Source organism: Simochromis diagramma, unplaced genomic scaffold (assembly GCF_900408965.1).
Source record: "Simochromis diagramma unplaced genomic scaffold, fSimDia1.1 OVJJ01000317.1, whole genome shotgun sequence".
Taxonomy (NCBI): domain Eukaryota; kingdom Metazoa; phylum Chordata; class Actinopteri; order Cichliformes; family Cichlidae; genus Simochromis; species Simochromis diagramma.
In genome coordinates, this window is record NW_024386994.1 from 2931014 (window position 1) to 2941887 (window position 10874).

A 10874-nucleotide genomic window follows, 5' to 3' on the forward strand; every position below is an offset into this window, starting at 1 on the left:
GAGAAGGAATCAAGAGGAAGAAGAAGACGTGTAAGAGAATGAAAGGGAGACAGAACAAAGAGAGAGGAACTAGAAAGAAGGAGGGTGAGAAAACGTGACACGCTGAAATAGAGGCGTGAGAAAGCGATGCTATACTTGTGCCATTTTCAAAAGAGGAGTGTTGCCACGTTTTCCCACCATTATGCTTCTTTATCTTTTCATACTCCTGCCATAGAGTGTTTTTGGCTGCAATAATAAAATGCTTCTCTTTGCTGGGTTTAATTATGGTATGCTGTTTGCCATTATCCAACCAGGAGGCCTCTTGAGATGCATTATCATGTTCACACAGACAGTTAATTTTCACCATTTGTATATTCATTGCACTCTGCTAGAACCAGCACGAGTTCTGTTCATCATTCACAGTCAGTCTGATGTTTGGATGTTACAGAAAACAGAGACGCCTTGTTTTGGAAATGCTTTTTAAAAAATCTCCAAATGTGGTTTGTGTTTGGAGATGAAGAGATGTTTAGTGGTCCAGATTTTCTGAACCCAGTCTGTATTTGCCAAAAAAATGAATTTAGGCTGGCAGTCTGACCAAGGCCTGGCATGCACGCGTCTAGAAGTGCAGCATTTACTTCATTTATCTTCATTTTAGTCATATAAAAATGTCTAAAACTATATTACAGTGCTGATCTTTGATCTCATTAGGGCCATTTGAATTTCAGTAGAAGACTGACGGTGACCAACTGTCACATATCGGATGTTTAAATAACTCCAACATTAATTTGTCCTGAAGGTGCTTTGATAAATCTTTTAATTCATTCATTTTGATTCGGTCTGGTCCTTAAAGGCCTGCTTTTATTCATGTTATCACAGAAACCACATTTCCACTTGTGTTTTGGTGAAAAATGAAAAAAAAGAATAGTAATATTGGACCAAAAGTATGTTTAACCTGCTCTGATTCTGAAGGATTGTGCTTGCCTTAGTCACTGGCATAGAAAGAAATGATGAAATTCTACTGTGGATATTAATGGGCTGAAATAACCTGAACATACGTAACGAGTATGAAGCATTTCTTTCATATTTGGTCATGCTGGGCCGACATACTTCAGCTGTATTCACCGTATTTCGCTTCTTCAATCCTGATTTTTGTAGCAGTAGTTGAATGCAGTCCCAGCTGTTTTTATACAAAAGCAGTCCAGTCACAGGACTACCGGGCCTTTGAAAGTAGAGAGGGAAAGGAAGTAGAGCATGAAACAAGTTAGAGAGGGGCTGCGCTTGTGTTTGAAAGAGACGAGAGAGGAACACTAAGATTATGAATGGCTAAAAGGGAAAAAGGCACGAAGAGTGGAGCAAACGAGCTGGGAACAAGGAAGGGTTTTCACTCACAGTTGTCCATTCACTGTAGGTATATTGCATTGCACTTTTTAAGTCTTTTGTTCGCAATGTGAAGTCTTTTAAATGTGGAAAGTCTTAAAAAATGAAACGGCTTTTTGTGCCTTTCAACAGTGAGAGGCAAGCGCTGGCAAATCTGAAGTTATCATCTTCTTATTTGATAAAGAAGAAAAGGTCTGATGTCAATTCAGGGAAGTGGAAGCCCTTAATATACACTCGTAAGTAAGGAGAAATTGATGAAGGCGAAGACACAGCTAGGTCTTTAAATGAATGAATTATGTGTGACTGTAATTCCTAAACAGCTAAAGTGATAGCTTTCCCTTCATTATTTAAGACGGCTGAACAGCAGCAGATTTATGAAAAAAACTGCCACTGCCCAGATAATGAAGCACCTGAGTGTCAGCAGGTGCAGAGAGCAAAGATGAAGAAGGAAAGCAGGAAGATGGGAGTGGACGAGGGGAGGAAAGAAGGGGAAAACGGCAGGGATGCAGGCAGGTCGTCCTTCTTATCTCCAGCGATGTTCTACCTTTGGCCAGTTGCCAGGCAACGGTGTGCTTGACAACAGCTGAGGATGAGTTGATGTGGCTCTCCTGTCACAGCAAGCGGTGGCAGAAGAGCCAGTGTCAAACACTCCCTCCAATCCTCACAAGGTCAAAAAGAGGGCGCTCATCTTTTACCAGAGGGGGATCAGAGGTCGTCGGCAAAGTCGCGGCAAAGAATTGGCTTATAAAACCAACACGAAGAGGACGCGCTCACGGCTCCAACATTACACTCTAACACATGTAGCCACACCCCAAAATGCGAGGAATCATTTTGCAGTTGTGTGTCCGTGTGCGTGTTTGTATTTACTCCACCTCACTGTTTCATGCTGTATCTTTGAATAAGCGAGTGGCTGTGCACCCCCACTGCGTGTGAGACCACCTGCCTGTGCTTTGCTCCTTTTTAGTCTCCAACCAGACACCTTAACAGAGACCCACCACTGTTTACACCTGTAGCTTATGGTAATACAACCACTGATACACAAGCACGGATTAAAATAAATGGTGCACACACACAGAGCGAGCACTATCAGTGGGAGTTGAGAAAAAAACCTTCTTGTAGTGACAGACGAGAGTAACTGAGTAGAAGAAAGCGAATGAAACATGAGAAGACATCTGAGAGGACTGACATCTCTGAACACGTGTGCTGTTGTGTTGGTTTTATGTATTAACAATCATAAACATGAACTCAATTATATTTATTTTAATGCAATAGCTAAAGCAACCTTGCAGTTAAGTGTGTCTAAATGTTGTAGCTACAGTATTTTAAGCTGTTTTCAAACTGACATTATTTACATGGTGTCTGTCATAGCACGAAACATGAGAGGGAGGTTTAAAAATGTGGGCTAATCTGATTTGTAGACAGAAGAAAGCTAACTGGCATCAAAGCAGTGGCATGTGCTTTGTAAATGTGTAAAATAACTCTGCAGTTCATGTGAAACAATCCAAAAGTTTCTGCTCTGTAAAATCTGAATCGAATTTAACGTAATTTTGTAAAATTATCTGTCACCAGAAAGTAATTTATTGCAAATGTGTTCATTAATAATATGAAGGCAAGTTTAATATTCATGATGCACATATCATTCAAAAACAAATAAGGCCAAGTATTAGACTATATATGCTAAATATACAGTCATCTGTAATGATATAGTCACATGAAAGAAAGATGGAGTCAGTCTGAAATCTCTTTGCGATAATACAGTAATTAGCTGTGTTTAATCTGCAAACATCACAAATCTGTTGCCATTAAAAGTGTTTTTAATGGCAACGTTTTAATGATTGGCAGCAGTGGGTAAGCAAAAGGGTATATTTGTATTATTTCACTTATTTCTTAAGAAAATCACACGCTGACCCCACCTCTCAGCCAAATCACGCCCCTCACTTTGAGTCCTTTTTTCACTCAGAAACAATTAAACACAGATGGGACATTAATCACAGCACGCCTGAAACCTAAAAGGGAAATAAACAATCCCTGGAATTAATGTTCTGCTCCTTTGTATTTGCCAGTCACGCGCTAATATGTCAACTTTCTCTGGCGTGTAATATTTTAGTGCGGGAATGTGTTGCTGAAATGCGTCATTCCCCCCAAAGTTGCATTCATCCTGTGCCGTCTGACCTATTACACATGACAGATGAATGGGGGAAAGGGGATTTAGAAAAAAACACCTTATCGGGAGCCGTAATGTCACTTGCACTCTTACTTACTGTATATCCTTGTTTTTCTTGTCTGCTGTTATATGTTAAGCTCCACATGTGCTTGCTCAAACCCTCCCCTGTCACGTTGGCAGTAACAAATGGCAGAATGAGGAAGTGTTCTGTTATGCCTGGCTGCCTGCTCTGCTTAAGAGAAATGGTGCATTCACAATAATGTGATAATACAGCCCTGATGAGCTGTCGCTCAAACCCCTCGCTGCTGAACGAAGGGAGGCACAGCCTGTGTGCGTTTGCATGTGTGCGTGTGTTTGTGCTGATATTAGGGTGGATAAGAGGGAGGGAACAGGTGTGTGTGTCTTCCCTCATTTTTATGTTCGTTTTCGCCCGTGTGTGCGTCTGCTCTGTTTTATCAGCAAACCTGTGTTGTGCTGCGTTTTTACCCGGAGTTTTCAGTGTGTCTGCCTCAGTGTGAGTACATGTGTGTGGCGAGAAGTAAGGGGAAAGTAGGTGTGTGTGTGTATTGATATGGGTATACGCAGTTTGTGTGTGTCATTAATTTAGCAGAGCTCTGGAAGCGTCCGGGCAGGCCAGTCTGTTAGCGTAGCCGCTTCGCTGCTACTTATTAATCAACCTGGCAGACAGACAGCGGTGGCACTGCCCCTCTGCCTGCCAAATAGGGAGCTGGTCTCACTCTGATAACTTTCAGCACACTACAGCCATTGCTGTGAGGATGCCAAATTAGGAGCAACTCTGGCTAAGATAAGTCTAATAGTCTCATGCTGTGGGAGGGTGATAGACTGTGGCTCGCCTAGAAGACTGATGGTTTGTGGTTGGTGCTGCAGGGCGGGGGTTTAAACGAAGAAGGCTACGATTTTAAGGAAGCTAGGAGAAGAAAACAGGAATTGTAAGTTGTTGTTTTTTCCTAGATAATCCAGAGAAACTTCACATGAAGGAAGATGTGGGCGTGGGACATATCCACGCTTTAAGAAAAAAGCAGATTGACTGAATGCTGGTGTGCACAGCGGTTCTTCTGCCAGCAGAAAACTTGATTATTTACAATATTCATTCATGTGTCAGTCCAGCAGAAGCAATGTCACTGCCAATCTTTGCTGGCACCACTTCCACTAGGCCCAAAAACGCAAATTGATCGGCCAAACTGTGACTTTGGACGGGTCAGAAGATTTAATCCCCGCGCTCTGTGCTGAAGTGTAAATAACTGTCCAAACCTCGAGCGCAGCAGAGTGGAATCTGTAAGTGTATTTGTTAATTTGGTTCCTTTATGGTCTGCTAAACTTAAAGACTTCATCGCTTGGTTCCTGATGAATGTTTTATGGCAATTTAAGATCATCTGAATAATGGACATTTCTGGTGTGCAGAACCATAAAGAACATTTTACACAGTGAAGGGTTTTTAGGTTACTGTGCTTCTATTTATGCCGTATGAATTATTCATCAAAGCCTCGGACGTCTCGATGAACGGCACACATACATGTTGACTTTGACTTTGACTTATCTCTTTCGCTTAGTTTCCGTCTCGCTCTATTTCACTACCATACTTTAACCATACCAGTGTTCTGCGTAAGTAGACGTTTAAAAAATTATGTCAGGCATGTTGATTGGCCCATTCTGGCCAGTGATAGGGATTCAGCCAATCACAATGAGCAGTGACTTGTTCTGGGATGCTAACACTAAATCCCCTTTGCTGCTATGAGAATCTTCACCTTGTGATAGTTTGACCTCAAAGATGCTTAATGAAGTCATGCAAGGAAAATACAGGCTGTACCGTAAACTCCAACAACAGTTTGGTATTTTTACCCAAATCGTGGCCGTGCTCACAGTATTCACTTTTTCACTCCCTCACCTACTGTAGAGCGCTCGCTTTGTACTCAACACTGTACTCAACACTGAAGCAAACATTTCAAACACAGTTTGGCTTACTTCAGTTGTGCTGTATCATCCCACACACGGCTGATGGCGACTGCCCATGGAAAGCAGCCTAAAATATTAACATAACTCTCCTTTGTTGGTATTGCAGATATTCGGCAAGCTAGCTAAATAACAAAATATTACTCATTTATACAGTTTAGACTCAGAAAGTGTCTCAAAATCTGTTTTTTTATATGCTCAGGTTTTAAGAAATCAGTTTTAAACAGAAATCAATAAGTTCTAATAATATAATATAATCATTTCCAAAGTTGCTTAGAGCAGTTAAACAAATGAAGTCAGTTTTTAGCTTGTTTTCCCCTTTAATGCATTAGCATTCCAGTGTGCGGGGAAGGCACAGCTAACAGGTGAGCTATTTCATACATACGAAAATAGAAGAGTTTAGTGGAGCTATAGGTCAGTGGTCACTAATTCCAGTAGGCTGAGTCATTCATCATTATATGTAAAATAAGCTCTCCTGCAGCTAGAGTCTACATTCTTTGTCTTTATGTTGAAAATTGTGTGGAGTGTTGTGTGTTTGGCTACACTGGGCCACAGTGCATTATGGAGGGTGGATTGCATTACCTCAGTGAGTGCACATTAACCCCATTGCCCATTCCCCCATATCAGTTACTGTCACTCAAACAGGGGGGCAACAGGAACGACCGGATTACGGGGCAGGTCACCAAACTTTAGTGTGTATTCTGCATCATATTGCTCACATTTATTCTGTTGTTCGACTCTGCAGAGAGCAATGACAGTGATCACACAGTAGAGCTACCCACCACTCAGAGCCGGTACCAAAAACCCTGCTGACCTTTCAGGATATACAGCAGGATTACAGGGGATGCATGAAACATATAAACGTAGGAGACATCTCAGAGCTTCCAGAGAGCACACACTCTACTGTGATTCTGGCATTTCAGCCACTTTCAGAATCGAAGGTCACGTTACAGACTTTTCCAAGGAAGACTTTTCCCACCCTCCGACTGATAGCTGAGTGCATAGTGGAAGGGATGAAACTTTGTGTGAATAGCAAGCCTTTTAATGAGCCTACTTTGTATTCATGCTGTTACTTTATTTTTTCTCCATTATGAACTGCAGTCAGAATGTTGGAGTGTTGTGTTTGTTCTTTGTTCTGATAAAAACTGATTTTCTTCTTATTTCTTGAACATTCTTATTAAGCTCTGCCAGTTGAAAATGTGTCTCTAATTTCTCTCTAATTTGCTGAAATATACGTCCTTGTTTTTTTAATTACTGTTATCTGAGATAAATATGCTTTATCAGGACTTTCAGTACAGATCAATAAGAAGTTGGAAGTTTTTATTAAAAACAAACAACAAAAAGCCTAACACAGATGTAGAATTACATTACATTTACATTACATATAATTGTATGCTATAGCATTAAAAAACATAAACTCAATATTTGATTTTTTTTCAGGGAAAATGCCCCAAAACAAAACAAAAACAATCAAACATTGTCAGTCTTTCTCACAGGCTTTACCAAATGCTAACACTGTTAGACGCGGTGCTGCTGGGGGTGATACAGCACACTGTGTAGCAAAGCTGGAACAGCTGTGTGGCGTAGCTGCAGGCTTCAGATGCACTGCTGCTAGTACGGGGAGAGAAAGAGGTGATAATTAGTCAATATAATTAGGAATTTAATTGGACGGATATAAATGATTAATTCAAAGTAGAATTAAGTCAAAAGATTTATCTGGTTATTTTCCAAAAATGTATAACTTATTAAAATGTATAGCTTGTCGATCGTCATGCATGTCAATATCTCAAAATTCAAAATCCTCTGTAGTGAGGGATAACGTAATAATATAAGGCTTTTTGTCAATTTTCGACCAATAAATCTTTAAGTTGACCTTAACCCTGGAGAACCCATGGGGTCAGACCCCATTGGTTTACTAGACCCCATGGGTTCTCCAGGGTGAAAGACTGTGGTGGATGTAAGACAGATTTTAATGGGTTGTTGACATGACCCCACCCTAAACGAGTTGACAGAACGACGCACACACAAACGCTACCCAAACCACAACCTTGCTAATATGCCCTTTTACTGAGGCCCGGGGTGTCGAACTCCAGGCCTCAAGGGCCGATGTCCTGCAGGTTTTAGATCTCTCACACCTAAACTAAAGGGTTAGTACATTACCAGGCCTCTGGAGAACTCCAAGACATGTTGAGGTAGCCATTTAAATCAGCTGTGTTGGATCAAGGACACATCTAAAACCTGCAGGACACCGACCCTTGAGGCCTGGAGTTCAACACCTCTGACTTAGGCAGTACAAGGGTCTCAAAAGTGGCTTTTTTGGTCCTCTCAGTTGGTCCCTGTGATTCAATTGCAGAGACACAGGTTGGATTCAAAGGAGCCTGAGAGCCTAGGTTTATAGTAATTTTGTTTCAAAGTAGGTCTAGATTAAGATAAGATAAGATAAACCTTCATTAGATAAACATGCCAATTTGCTAGATAACATGCTAGATATTTTATTTTACTTCGCAGTTCTTCTTCTTTGTTGGTAAAATTGACTTTCAAAATAAGCAATTACATTTTTTGTTGCTTATTTCTCTAAGTTAATAAATACAACAATATATTATTATATTTAAATTATTAAGAAAATAAGATTTGATTAGCCACAGCCTGCTAAGGTAGTCTATCAACAAGTGTGTGTATATGTTGATAGGCTACGTTAGCAGGCTGTGCCACTGTTATTACACAGTTATTATAGGGTTTGTGGGAAAATGCAACATAGGTTCCTGGTGGAGTCTTGGTTTTCTTTGCCTGTTTTGGACTGCATGGTTATGTAGATTTTTTAAAACTGTAGCAGTAGTTGCAGCTTTTGTTGTATTGGCTTGCCCTCTTGTGGATGTAATGCAATATTTGAATGGTTCAAACTTGTGTTTTGGTGTTTTTGTTCAATTATTTTTTCTGAAAATAACCAGCTGTGGCTAATGCTCAAGTTTGGAAATTTTAATATGGGTTCGCTGACATTTTTCTTACAGGCCCAGTTTCCAGTGTAACTTTGAATGCATGGGATGCATCTTGGAAAATATTAAATTCTATAAAATTCTAAATGCAGGTAATAATAATGTGAGAGTTTCACAGGCAGCTTTTAGAGCAAATTAATTCATTTTTTTCTGGAAAAAAGTTAACTATAACTAGCAATCAATCAGTTGAGTAATTATGTAACGAACTACGCACTCTGGATATAATCCAAAGGCTCTGCTATTCTTGCACACATAAAGTATCTTGATTTTTGGCAAAAGGCAATTAAAATTCCTTTCCATTGAACACAGCAGGTAATTTATTGGGTCATTTAGAAGCTCAGACAGTTGTCGTGTACAGACAGCCCCGCAGTTTATTCTGGCTCAGAGAATAAAAGGGAAGAGTGATGGGCAGTGTGATGAAGAAAGAAGAAAGGAGATGAAATGTACTGTATTCTGTCAGCAGAGTTGTGGTGTCACCAGCTCAGGGACAGTCTGACGTGCACATGATGGAGGTTTCATGCCTGGGCTTGTCTTGGAAGACCTCGAATTAGAGGAGAGAAAGGGGCCAGTGCATTCAATAACACTGAGACAGTGGGAGGGAGAAGAAATAGATACCACATTGTCTTTGAAGGTAAATGACACATACTTGCAGTAACTGCTTGCACTGCAGATTGTTTAGTTCTTTCATTTAGATGTTGGAGACTTCCAACATTCAATCTTTTGTTGTTTTTCCCTATCTGATGATGAGTTTACTTTATTCTTTGTTTGCCTTTTGCATAGCTGTGATAACTGGGCTGTCATCATGTCATACGTTTAGACTCCCTTGTTGAAGTATTAAATAGCATGTTAACTATAAATAGTTTCCCCCTTTCATAATAACTGAATGCTCGGTGACGTTTTTCATAACGCGCCTGTTTTAATTGTGTTGAGTCTTTAAGCTTGGAGCTGTAGAAGCTAGTTCAAGTCCCTGAACCATACACGTTGTTTCTGTTGTTCGATCTATTTCAGGCATTTTTAATTTAATTATTTGTCAAATAAAGTGTTTTACTTTAAGTAAAATCCATCCAAGAAGCTTGTGCTTCAAGTAAAAAAATTTTTTTTAAAACTATTAGCACTAATTAGCAGCATTTTTCTCTATGTGTTTATGTTTTGTACCCATACAGTTTATGAATGTGATCGCTTACCAAGCTTGCTGTTCTTGATTACGTCACTCTCTAGTCTAAATATGGTTACATCCAAAAAAAGAAAGCAAACGCTGGTGCTGAGACTTTAAGCTGCAAAGTGGATGTAGGTCATAGTGGCTACGTCAATCTTCTATGAGACTGAAGAGGAGTGCTCTCTCTTTGGTTCTGCGCTGCTGCATCATTGTAGGGTATGAATGAAATGTTCTGCGCTCTCTCCTTGTCGTCACATTAAACATTGCCGGGGCCCGCAGGCTGAACATTGAAAACACTGGATGTAATTGGTTGCCGTGTGCTACATCATACATGAAGTCGATTTTTCCAGTAGTGCGAACGCTGAGAAATGATGGAGTTTACTCTGACAGTGTCATGTTGTTCCATTTGTACATTCTAAATCATCTTCTGGTACTTCCTCTGCACGCGTTACAGATGTGATAGATGTGCTCCCGACACAGACCCGTCTTGTGAGTTGATCATGCAGCGAGACGAGCGTGGTCCTCCCGAGAGTGATTTCATTCACGGTTTTCCCCGTGTGCTTTCGGAGCGATACGACAAAGCACACATCACGAGATCGACAAACAGCATTATCTGGCTTCTCACGCAGGAGGGGCGTTTTCCATCTGTAAGTGATGCAGTGAAGAGAGAAAAACATCACCTCTGACAAAAGCCTTCGGCAAACTTATTTGTTGTTGTTTATTATTATTATTGCGAGAAATAATGGAAGCTCTCCAGTAGCCTTTAACTTCAGGTTGATAGTACGTGCTTATGCACTCTACCTCTGTTATCCTGCTGTTAGTATGATGGGATTTTCATGTACGCTTTCAGTATTCACTGGGGACTGTAGCTGTTTGTTACTGTTTTGGTGTATTTTTACCTCTTGGGTTTTTCTTTTCTTTGTTTTTTATTCCTCAGCCGTAAAAGGCTGATGGGATATTGTCGTCACCCGCCGAGTGTTCAGGCGGAGCGGCGTGGACACTCAAGTTTGTGAATGTGATACTTAGAAAAGGAGGCGGTGTAGGATTTTCAAATTCATACCCTAAGTGCATCTACTAGGAAGGGGAGGAGTAGCCACTCCTTTCAGCTATGATTAGGAAAATGATGCTACAGTTTGCAGAGGCTTACCAAAGGTGGACAACAGAAGACTGCAAAAATGTTTCTTGGTTTTAATTAGCCTCCGTTTGTGCTGGAACATTCTGATGGTAGGGTTTT

The 10874-nt window shown here is 40.5% G+C and overlaps 1 protein-coding gene across 4 annotated transcripts in view; it reads left to right on the forward strand.

The window, feature by feature from the left end:
- Nucleotides 1-10874, forward strand: part of LOC120739103 (neuroligin-2-like) — a 247508-nt gene that overhangs the window by 209714 nt on the left and 26920 nt on the right. The window lies entirely within an intron of this gene.